At 40.7% G+C, this 13,074-nt stretch overlaps 1 protein-coding gene across 1 annotated transcript in view; it reads left to right on the top strand.

Annotated features, from left to right (window-relative positions):
- AGAP3 (ArfGAP with GTPase domain, ankyrin repeat and PH domain 3) overlaps positions 1 to 13,074 on the top strand; it is a 2,202,224-nt gene that overhangs the window by 760,210 nt on the left and 1,428,940 nt on the right. The window lies entirely within an intron of this gene.

Genomic DNA, 13,074 nt, shown 5'->3' with positions numbered 1-13,074 from the left:
CATACACAATATGTTAATATTTCCTTGTTTTTAAATATTTGCAGCTTCTTACTATCATACTGTTCTTACTTGGTTGCATTTGGCACAATATCCATATATTCTAGAGTGCACACACACATTCCACACAGAAACAAGCAGACATTCACACAGAAACAAGCAGGCATTCACACACAAAAGCTTTCCATAAATTTCTTTGAAACTACATCCTGAGAGTGTCCCAGTTCTCTTCCTGTCTGAGCACGTATTCACTCTCACACTCAAACATACACACAAGCAGTCGAGCACAAAAAGGTTCACTTGGGATTATTCCTGCGTTACTTCACAGCAAGGACAGTGTGAATGTGATTGACAGGCCCTGCTCTTCCAAACAGAGCAGGACGGTGACATTTTCAACACAGGGGCATCCCTTGCATAACGCAAATGAGCCGCTACTGAATGGTTCAGCAGTGACTCAGGTAAGAGCTAGAGAGGCGCTTTGGCTGCCAGAATGCCCTACAGATCTGCTCCGCTCTTATACCCTCGAGCAGAGCAGCACTAGCATTAATCACCTTACCTTTCACGAGTACCGGTACTCTCCTTGGCAGTAGAACAGTGCTGGTACTCAGTGCCTGTGAGTACCGGCCCATTTAAAGCACAGTATACAAGCCATAGTTGCTGCTTATTTATCTTATGCAACTCTCAACCATTGATGAAGCCAACAGTCCTGACTAGTTGTAGGGATGATGTTACTTGTTGTATCATATATCTGGATGCACTGTGAGAAACGGCAAAATACAAGTCGGGTTGCACACTATGCAAAGTATAGATTTTTAGCATGCATGTTTTAAGCCACGCCCTTAATTACATTGGCCACGCCCCCATGATAGACCCCCCGCCCCCAGTTTTTTGATTCCACTTAAAGCCCTGGGAAGTGGGGTGTAAGGAGCAGGAAATGCACTATAGCTTTTAACGATATCCTGCCTCTCAGGAGACGTGCATGAAGTTTTTGTTTATTCACTTGCTGGCGGCGCATATTTATTTGGCTAATAATAATGAGGAAGCAACGTGTGAATTCTGCCAAGGAATGGCAATACTCGGGACCCAAGTGGACATAAGGTACCATAATGTACTGGGGTGTTTTGTTGAGTTAAAAATCTGCACCTATAACCTGTGGATTTACTTGAATTATGTATTGAACCTTTTTCTCTAAAGAGACTGAAAGTTTGGTGTTGCAAGTATGACTGTGTTGTAAAGGTAAATTCCAAAGATGACCAGAGGTAGCCAAGAGGTATATTTCAAAGAAGATTTATTAGATGGTTCAGTAGAAGTATGTTACACGTTTCATAGAGGTCCCACCAGGAGCAGCATGGTTGCTGCTCAGCCCACTCTCTTCAACTGTCACTCTCTCCACACAAGCAGGCACACTAACATTCCCCTCTCTCTGTCATCAGGCATTCCAACATTCCACACAGTCATCACATTCATTCTCGCTGAGCAGCTAAGGAGAGGATGCACTTGTAGGAAACAAGGTATAACACATCCCCATCCCTTGGACAACAATAAAACACCATAATTTGCAACAAGAACGTAAAAATGATGATACTTGCAACATTGCGCACAATAAATATCGGAGGAAGAATGAAAGTACAGTAACAGGGAAGAAAGAAATGAATATGTAGTGGAAAGTGACTAGAATGAAGGGAGGGTGAAACAGTGCAAACAGCTACAAGATACACACCCTCTTCCCTTGGAAAAAACAATAGCAATAATTGAAACGTTGCATGTAAAACATTGTGTATAAAACATTCTAGTATAGCGTCATAAGAGTGAAGGAAGAAGAGAAACAGAATAGAAACAGAACATTTTTTGTGAGTAACAGGTGCAAGGCAGTAGCGTAACTCAAGGCTGGAAAAAAGGGACACCAAAAGGTAAAACACCCAACCGCGTTTCTACACACCGCACAATAGAGGAAATGGTGTAGGGCTGAGAGAGTGAAGGCTCAATGGTTAGAGCGGCAGACCCTGATGCAGAGGTCTAGCCCGGGACCAGGGTTCAATTCCCGCCTCGGCGGGTCTTGGGCTCAAAATTCCTCGGACCTGATAATTCTCACCTCGGTGCCTATTCCAATCATGGAGTCCCACTCTGCAACTCTGGGCAATAGCTTGCTTAATCTCCACAACGGCCCCCACAACGCTAAGGATGCCTGGCCTCCACCTTGGGGGTGCCCAGGAGTGGACACCTCACAGGGAAAGCCAGGATGGGTTCCACAGCGGTATTCGTACAAGCGCCTTGAGACCCTTGCGGGTGAGTAGTGCGCTATACAAGTATCAATTTACAATTTTTACAATTTACAATGGGGAGATGAAAATACCCAGGCACTCACTCTCTTCTGCACGCCTCAGTGACTAAATAGGGTAGACAACCCATTGCACAAAGGCACAAAAGTCTAGGGTAATTAACCCATCACACAAAGGCACAAAAGTATAGGGTAAATAACCCATCGCACAAAGGCACAAAAGTATAGGGTAATTAACTCATCGCACAAAGGCACAAAAGTATTGAGTAAATAACCCATCGCACAAGGGCACAAAAGTATAAGGTAAATAACCCATTGCACATTACAAATTAAAGAGTGGGTACAAAGCCCAATGTGCATCTCAAACACAGACCAAATTATAAGGAAGAGAAAAACAACTCGCACTGCTGGATGATCATATGTAAAGGGTGATGCAAGTGTAACACTAATGCTAGGCACAAAAAAAACTGTGTAGGGTGAAGACAGTGAAAAGGGTGTGCGCACTACCCACACTGAAGAATAGAACAAGTGTATGGAGACCAGCTCCTATACACAACTACCCTAAAGGAAAAGATAAAACTTAGTGCCCTGTAAATGTCTAGATCGGCCAAATCTAAAACAAATAAAGATTACACAAAATGCATACCACGTAAGCAAAACACTCAATTACAGCATGAGTAAAGTAAAGGATAGTGTAAAACACAGTGTATATAACACATGACTAAAAATAAAGACTGTAGTGCACTTCCTCTTACACGCCAATACCAAACACATCACAGTATTATTTAAATTCTTGTATAAATCATTTCAAGCATATTAAATGGTAGTTCTTAAACAGTTACAGATTACAATTTATGTGATAAAATAATAAAAAAAATATAGAACAAACGCCGGTGAGCGAACTCTCTCACCCGAAGAGTGTTGAACACGTCCCACGCCGATTAGTAAATCCATTAAATACCTACAATGAATAGAGAAAAACTTGCACCCTCTGGCAATTGACAACAACGATGTCAATGTCTCTGTAGCGCAAATTCAGCTGGTCGGTAGATCCTCGGTGAGTTGGAAAACTCAGCATTCGTGCAGACTGCTAACAACAGTCACATGCCAGGGTGCAGGGTTGATCGAGGACACCATAAGAAAAGCACAGCACAGGAGTATCCACATAAAATGAGCACGAAGGGTTACGTAGCGTGAACGTGATTGGGAAGCTGGCAGGAATAAAGATTAATCGGGATGAATCCGGGACGCTGACAGCATTAAAGATGACAACAGTCAATTTAACTTTATTGACTGGCACAGAAGAGTAAACATGGTTGGCATACATCACATTTTGTACTGAAGGTTGCTGGAGAGAATAAAGGTGGAGGTTGCCGGACTGAATGAAGCACGCCTAATTCAAAATGGCTGCACGCAACGGTGACACCGCGCCGGATGGCTCCCGGCACCACCGTGCTCCTCAGCGTAACTGACATTGAAGTCTCAGAAACCAGCAAACATCACAGAAGATGCACTGAAGCTTCACTGGACACTGGAAAGACTGCACGCGCAGTGTCATATCGAAAGAGGCACGCACAAGGTGAGCGCGCGGTGCAATGATTTAAACTGAGCAATTCAAATGTCTCATATAGAGAGAATGGGTAGAGCTGAAAATTAAGTCCAAACATAGAGCTTACCTCCATATGTCTGTAACCATACGGCTTGGGTACGCATGTGAAGTTGAGTCTTCGGCAAAAATGACATACAGTGCTGTCCTAGGCTCACCGAAAGCGCCGCTCTAACCATTCCTCACACAAAGTGCTCTCCGCGAAGTACTTGACAAAATATACATAGGCCAGTGTCTTCTGGTGATCATGGTTGATGAAAACATTGCCAGACTTCATGCTCTGTACCACTGTAGCGCTGAATAAAGTTGTCTCTGAATGTCCAAACGTGTAACAGTGGTCTAAGACCAACCAGTCCCTGCAGTCTTCACTGATGCCAAGATCATACTATGGCAAATAGGTGCAGTCTTTGAAATATACTGGTTAGCGCTGTATTCTTTCCTTTTGAAGCCTAAATCCATCTCCACAAGGAATGTGAAGCGCCCTGAGTAGGCTGTCCAGATGTTAGAGGACACTGGTGGGACTCGGAGGGCGTTCTTTTTCTTGGTTTGTTAAAGTTGCTCTGTTTTAAGCAGTTTCTTGAACATATAAAGTTTTGTAAAATAGTAAGTTTCTTGATCTTCTGTAGTCTTGTGGCCAAAGCACGCAGGGTTTCTTCCAGCTCGTCGCCAAATGTTGCAGAGGTAAATTCCAAAGATGACCAGAGGTAGCCACTTATTAGATGGATCAGTAGAAGTATGTTACAGGTTTCATAGAGGTCCCACCAGGAACAGCATGGTTGCTGCTTAGCCCACTCTCTTCAACTGTCACTCTCTCCACATAAGCAGGCACACTTACATTCCACTCTCTCTGTCATCAGGCATTCCAACATTCCACACAGTCATCACATTCATTCTGGCTGAGCAGCTAAGGAGAAATGGACTTGTAGGAAATAAGGTATAACAGACTGACTGTTGTGTGAATTGAGAAGAGAATCTACTCTTGCAACACAGTTTTGTGAACTCTCTTGTCCCAACTGTTTAGAACCTTCTAAAGATGATTCTGTATGTGTTGCGATGTCAGTTGCTTCATCAAGTGAAGGGTTCTTTCAAGCTAGTAATCACTGCTGCATTTTCTTAGAATAAGAGCGAGAGACAATTTGATTGTGGATAAGTTGGGAAGTGAAACCTTCAAAGTCACAATACGCAGCCAGCATTTTTTATGTTGTGACATACGAATCAATGGATTCAGTAGGGGCCTGTATACGTGTAAAGAACTTGTGAAGAAGTAAAACTAAATGTACTTTTCCCTCAAAATAGATTTCCAATTCCTTTACAGACATTTCAAATTCATCATATTCTTCATCCTCACCACAAACATATTCAGGTAAATGGTCAAAAGCATTCTGACCTTCAACACCCAAATAGTAATGCATTAATTTGCGTTTGCGATCAGGTTTCAATTTCAATTCATCTTGGCACCCAAATAAGCATTAAATTACCTGAACTAATGATGCCATTTTAAAGGTGGTTCTCCAGGATCCTGTAGAACCGGGCTAAGAGGTGTAACTTCTTGCACAATTAAGGGTATACTTGCCTGAAATAAGGTTACAAATGAATTAAAATGCACCCAAAAAATGTTTTCAAGCACACGCAAAAATAATTTGCGTAGGGGAGACGTTTTGTTGAAAAATCACAAATGACTAGTAAGAAACGAACTCCAATATTAGATGAAGCGTACCAATCACTGAAGAGGGCGATGTGACCAGCGAATGGCGCTGAAGTATGCCTAATGAAATTTAGTGTGCTGATTACTGTAGCAAATAACGATGTGACCAGCAGATGGTGCTGTGGGCGTAGTAGCGTTGTCTAAAATAACAGCTCTATGTTCAGAAGTGAAGATCTTTCCAGAAACTATGCGACAGCTGAAGGCAAGAGAACGTCCACTTTAGATAAGGTAAGGTCTTTGTAGCTCCGTGTTGCTTTTAATTAAAATTCAGAAACTGCCAGCCTTTAGATCTGCTTTAATGCTTCTTATGTATGAAGGACAGTGGATCACTCGTTGGGCCTTGTTGCACGCCGATGGAAATACAAGAGTACAGAGGAATGAACATCAGCGGACGTGCCAAGACATCATCAAGTTTAGCATGCGATGTTAGCCTATGCCGTTAAAAGTACTTCAAATGAGATAGCATGTGAACGCTTGGAGCGTAGAGCTCCATTGAATAAAAAATATAAACGATTTCCACCATAAGAACGTAGCAAAGAGAGGCCCAGGAACACACAACACTGTGTATAAAGCTGAAAAAAAATTGGGGTAGAGGAAAGACTTTTGCTTTTTTATGTCTTGACATTGGTTGGCTCTTCCATAAAAAACCAAGCGCCTGGTCTCCAACACATTGCCTTTTAGTCTGCTCAGTAGAGTGCTGGTTAGGTAGCCCTGACAGCTTCCCTCCTTAAAATGAAGTCTGGATGGGACTGACACAATTTATGTTCAGTCTGCACAGGTTTGGCATTTGAAAGTTACCCTGTTCCTCCTCTGTGAAAACATTTATATAGAAACTAAAGGAAAGTTAAATGAAATGTACTACACTAACTCTTGAAGATCTGCTCATTTGAATGCCCCCTGTCCACTATCCACTTATCAGAACGGCATTAAATTTACACTACCCTATTGTACCACCCACCAGGAAACAATTATTCATTCACTAAAGAATTAAATGACCTCTCTACAAGCACTCTATTACACTCTTAAAGCTGTTTAGTTTTGGCTGATTTAACATACATTGGAACAACAAAGTCACATTGGTTCAAACAATGTCCATATTCCCGTTGAATAGTAACCTAACCCTGTGACACACAAAAGCCAACCATTCAAGGTAGTGACAGATGGCCTAGTTATCACTGATCCATCCAAATTGACTGGTCTGACCATTTTATAAACCCATTATCTACCACTGTACCAACTCCTGTGTGCAGTCTCAACTCAAACCCAAATATGATAGGATTAAAAAAACTAAAAGTATATCTCTCCAGACCTTGCCTACACAGATCAGTTGCCTGTGACCCAGGTCAAAAATAAGAAAATGCCTACTCCTTAGTTCAATGAAATTACAACAGATCTAACCTGATCATCCCTGTTGGATTGTTGAGGATAAATAATATGTTCCCAAACTATACTAAGATTCCTTCTGGCATTCCACATCTCTCAATTCTAGCCCCAATTCTTTTTCAACATATCAATAACTTGATTAGATGATCAAATTATCATAAAAGCACGAGTAAACACATCGTAGGTAAACTATTCAAAGGCTCATTAAGTTACTCTGGTGTATTGCATATTTTAGTTTTTATGTTTGAAAGCTTTATTGAAGAAAATTATTAGGAAACAAAGACAGCAGCAGAAACAATAAAAATGCTTGAACATAGCAAGAAACAGTAATAGCTAATGTCAATGATTGGGAAGCAAAAAGCATTTTATGGGGATTTTAAAGAGAAGGGAAAGGAGAAGAAGGGGAAGGGGAAAGACAATAGCATCACAAAATATTAATACTAAGGATAAATACGGCAGATAAAGAAATAGTACAAATTACCCAAAAAAAATATACAGCATAAAAAAGTGATAAAGCGTGGGAAACCTGTAAAAGATAAAATAACAAGAAGGAGAGAGTAGAAGTCCTTCAAGGAGGTTTAACATTTTCTGAATTGACATGAGTAGATTTTTTCAGAACCAATTGATCCAGGTATGTGGTGAGAGGTAAGCAATAAAGATCAGTGTTACGTATTGGTTTGCAAGAAGAAGCAAAGGCGACATCAAGCCTGTGAAAATGACATAAAGTGTTCCACCAACCTTGTATGGAAATGTTTGTAAGGGATTTCCAATTGGAAGAGATGTGTTGGAATGCAAGAGCAAGCATGAGATCAAAGAGACTATGTGAGTGCGCAGGGAGTTCTAAGGAATCTGAAAGACTACCCAGATAGAGGAGAATGGTTGAGTAGGGAATAGAAAGTGTAAAAATGAGAGAAAGATATGACCAAACTTTGTCCCAAAAGGCAGAAACAACATGACAGAGAAAGAACATATGTAGAAGATCAGCATGTAAAGTACCACAAGTCCAGCATTTAGAATCAGAAGAGGGTATGAAACGAGATAAAGAAAGAGGAGAAAGATAACGTCTATGATATAGATAAAATAAAGATTGAGTGAGAGAAGCAGAGCGAGAAATTTTTAAAGATCTGGACCAGAGTTTATACCAGAGAGCAACAGACCAAGTACAATTTAAATCCGCTTCCCAAGCAAGCTCCAATTTAGTTTTAGCACGATCTGGGTTAGGAGAGGAGAAAAATGTATAAATAAGAGATGCTTTAGGAAGAGAGTCAAGGATTGTAAGAAGAGGAGATTGAGGTAATAATGATGTTGAAGAAGGAAGAAAATAACGATCAAGAATTATTGCCATAAGAGTAGTACATTTCTGCAAAAAAGATCATGGACGTTGAATAAAAGTTGAAATTGGGGAAAAAAGCAAGGCAATAATCCATCAAAGAGATGATTAACCCACATGACACATTTTAATCTCCAGGAGTTCCAAAAGATGGGCCGATTATTTAAAAGGATAAGCGAATTATACCAAATAGGGGTATTTAAAAATGATTCACGTGTGATGGTAGTCGGGAGAATCAAGGACTTTAAAAGAGAAGAAGTATGTTTAAATAAAGGAAATGAAGTATATGGAGACTTGGTAGAGAAGCTGTAGTGTAGTTCCTATTATCCCAATAGGCTCTGCGCATTGGAATAATATCTTCAATAGTATAGACCTAGGGCAGAGGTTAACTAGGTCTTCTACCGACGATATTAGACTTAAAGTTTTGTGTTTGCCAGCTAGCTCAGAGTTCACTAGAAACTTTCTCGAATAGACAAGGAGGATTTTAACCTCCCTGGATAGACAAGAAGGGATTTAGTTTCTAACAACCATAGAACATGACAACTTTGCTCTCCCCTAATCAAGAGTGTATCTCTAGAGTCGTGTGAAAACAAAAGACAACTTATTTTACTCAGTCAGTTCAGTGCATTCTTAGTTTCACCAGATTGTAGAGAAAAGGAAGAGACGGGCGTGTTCAATAAAGAATGGTATTTATTGATCAGTCTCTTTTCTCGTACAAGAGAAATGAATCGCTATTATTGCAATACTTATAGTTAAGTAAAGTGCATACAGTAAAGACAGAATTATAAAATAATACTGTAAAAGCATTGATATGGTTTCTGAGCCATATGATACTTTAAAATGGATAAAATAGATACATACATATATACATTTGACTAATCGTACTCAACTGGTGCTTCTAACTACGCCTACCCCAATGTACCTGACCTAAGCCTAATACGTGGGCGGGAGTAGATAAGTAGCAGTTTAAGTTAAGTTTGTTTTGCCAAGGGACTGATTCGAGAATTCTCTGCAAGGGTTTTATTCAGTTCTGTACCTGAGATCTAGAATGGTGGAGGGCTGGTATCTCTTATCCCAGGTCTTGATATTCCAGCTGCCTGCGAGGGCTGCTTGGAAGCGCCGGAGCTGGATTTCTCAGCAGGAGAAAAGCAGCGTCTCGTTCTTAGCGTGTCAGGAAGGCGGGGCAGCGGCTGTGGGCTTCGCTCTCTGCTGGGCTCCTCGGCACGTCTCGCTGCTCCAATCTCGTCACCACCGCATGTGTTTGCTTAAGGCAATGTCGGTAATATTTATACCTGAAAGGTGCCGAGATTGACGTAAGGATGGACATATATACGTCAATAAGGATGTCATATGAACGGGTTCGTTCGTACATTCTTTACTGAAGTTCTCGGTGAAATCAAAACAATGGCTATGGGAATTTCCCAGGTTGCTGTAGGTTTGATTTGTTTTGAGAACTCCGTATGCCTTATCAGGGGCTGGAGGAATATCGCTTGTCTAATTAGATGGCATGCGTTATGACCTAATCAGATAACGCGCTTCTGTGCCGTGGTGTGGCTTAATCAGATAACGGTTTCTGCACCGTTGGATGGCTGCTAGTTAATTATTAACCAAACCAGGGTCAGGAATAGGGGAATCGATACAGTACCTATAGGAATACATCACACCCACTCCACGTAGACTATGTCCATATTTACAAATCTAGGCATAGTGAATCCAGTAGCGTTTGTGTATACCGTACCACCCCAAAATACATTCATATGTATTCTAAAATTGGAATCATGAAATATACGAAACACAATCACATGTACTATCACATGTACTATATGCACAAGCATTCTAATAATGCTAAACATATAACGCATATTTTAAATTCAGCATGAATAAATGCGAAAACCACACATGAAATGGCTCTTAATACAGAAAAAAGGTGCGACACCATTTCATCACAATCATAAAGTTATGTTCGAGAGTGCTAGAGGATAGCTAATGTCTCGTGACTACCTAAAATAGAAATTCAGTTCTCTAAGAATAATGTCTACTTTAAGCAGAAGATAAGTGTCCCAGTAAATATTTTGGAATTGGGGAAAAATGTTCTTGTTGTCTGAAAAACTGATGAGAAAATTTTTTCCATATCGCTTTTTTTAAAAGTTGAAGGCCAAATTCAGGATGTAGGGAACTCCGAGTGCTAGTCTGCTCAAAGTTATTCCTGCTGCTCTGGTGAAAACATCATATCATTTAGACTGTTGAAAAAACTGTCAACAGCTTCTTGCGTAAGTTCCATTAACTCGGAAAAGGATGTTACCATGCATTCATGAGCCTGAGCATGATCGCCTCCATTGATGTTTTTATCAGTATAGCTGACTGAAGGTCGTACCTGATTGATGCTGCTTTCATCTTGTACTTCACTACCCCTCAATCGTAGTGGTGAAGTCTCCACGAATGCCGTCATCAGGATTGGTAGCCGCTGGGGACAGCACAATGCATGAGCCGTTACCGGACCCAACAAGGTATCTGCGTCCATTGGCACATCCGATTGTAGTGCCAGACAGGTGTCCAACACGCATTCTTCGCCGCATAGCAAGCACCTTAATACAGGCATAACACAACTTTGCCACATTGGTCTAAATGACAGAAACTAAGTCATGTTCAGGTCCCGAAGCCGTGCTAGTCCAAGGACTTTAGTTATGCGGTCCCGGTAGCCAATGGCTAGGATCATTTCTTCCCTTGTCGCAGGTGTTTTGTCTGTGACATGGTTTGCCATAGCGAAATAACAGGATCAAAAATAGGAAGCCTGCCACTAGTCCCAAAAGGAGAGGAAGTCCGCCAAAAATTGAATGGACAAAGTCCGGAAAAATACTCAGGATGGCTTTGAATGGTGTTAAAGCTCCCGAAAACACGGTCTTAAATACATATAAGACACCACTGGTATCAGAAATATTTAAGATTTCGTTCAGTATTTCTGCGAAATGTATGGGGGAATTAGTTGATAACAATGAATGAATCTCTGCTGTTGTCCTTGCAACTTGGAGATCATACGTTTCTTTTGATGACGTTAGCCTGGTCGGCGTCTGTAGGAGCACAGTCTTCATTCTGCTTAAAGTATCTATTCGAATAGAAGCAATTTTCAAATCGGGCCATAACCTTGCCTCCCTGTCTGGAGAATCGTTAGGGAACAATACTCGTTCACAGCACATGACCTTCCTAGTCACGGTTATGAGATAAGGTTTTCCGGGCAGCAAACTACAACATCTGCGATCTATTATTAGAATGTAACTCCCGTTCGAGAGTCTCCTAAAGAATGGTTCTATTCGTGTTGCAGGTGTGCCTAGCTGGTAACATGAAAGGTTATTTGAAGTCCCTTCACAGGCTCCATGCAAGCTAATACCCTGACACAGAAGTGTACCGCTTAGTGATCTTGCACAATTATTGCCACTGAGAAACACTTTCTGGCCTTTATTACTGACACATTCGTGTGTATAGGGCAGGTTCCATATTGACTTAATGTACCCTTTACCCAACCTTTCATACTGGCCTGCCTGTATATATTTTTGGCAGAAATGAAACTGGAAAGTAGTTATCGGAATATTTATTATTCCATGTATTATCCATTCAATGACAGGTCGTTCTGACATTGTCAATGGTAATCTCTCAAGTCTTTCAATGCTCAGAATTGTATAGTCAGCACCCTTCTGCGCCAAACTGATTTGTTTATCAGTAAGGTTAAAGATATTAAATAATGACGTTGTGTTGATTAAACGCCAAGGCACATAGCCAGAACGCAGATTTTGTAACGTCCAGCCAAGCTGTACAATAGAACGCAATTGGGACTGACCGTGTTGTAACATCAGTAAGTCTTGCGATATTATATCGATTGCTGAAGACACAATGCTGTCCAGAGAATATATTCTGGAGGACAGAGTCATTAACCCATTGTCCACCACAGAAAGTGATTTTTCCAAATTAATACGGTCAATCTCCCGTATTTTTTCTGCTGTCTCAATTTGGGTTACTATCCAGACTTCGTTATAAGCTGCATATATAGAGGCCGCTATGAAACGTTTTTGACGCTGTTTGCGTGGTCCCATAATGAAATCACGCAAGTCAGCACCTTCTGTAAGTAAAGTTAGGTGTTGCTTAATTTCAGCCAGTGTGGACGTTTGTAGCCATTGAAGACAGAGCTTGCCCACGCTGTAGGTGGTTACTATCCCTGGATGTTGTCTTTGGGAATATCTAGGGTCTGGCCTAGTCAATGTGAACCCCTGTATTTTGTTCAGGAATCTGTCTTGACAGTTATTTGTATCTGTGGGCCAGATCAACCATTTTTTCCATTCAGGATGTGTTCTGTTTTGGTTTAATATATGGTTTACGTCTATCTCAACATCTATAGAGCTATTACTGTTCACTGTTGGTTTTGGAATAGACGGTTTGTTCAAATCTTTGATTTTGGCTAAGCCAAGACAGGTAGTTTGTTGAATGGTGTCATTCAAAAATATAATTTGTTCTGGGATCATGCAGGCTCTAAACAATGATTCTATACCTTGTACTTGCCAATCTCTTGTACCCCAAACAGTTTTTGCTTCAATATTATTGTTCCAGAAATCAAAACCAAATGTATTCATTTGCTCAAAAAATGAATCTGAATATATCAATTTTGTGTTTGTAAGCATGGTCTTCATACCTGTCTTATTTGACAATTTGAAATAAAATGTTTCTGCATTACTTGTGTTAAACCCTGAAAAGTATGAATACTTATCATAAAATGTTTTCGAGCTATC

The sequence above is a fragment of the Lissotriton helveticus genome, chromosome 10 (genome assembly GCF_964261635.1).
Source record: "Lissotriton helveticus chromosome 10, aLisHel1.1, whole genome shotgun sequence".
NCBI lineage: Eukaryota > Metazoa > Chordata > Amphibia > Caudata > Salamandridae > Lissotriton > Lissotriton helveticus.
The sequence above is the reverse complement of the archived record's forward strand: the minus strand, read 5'-3'. Positions and strand labels throughout refer to the sequence as shown.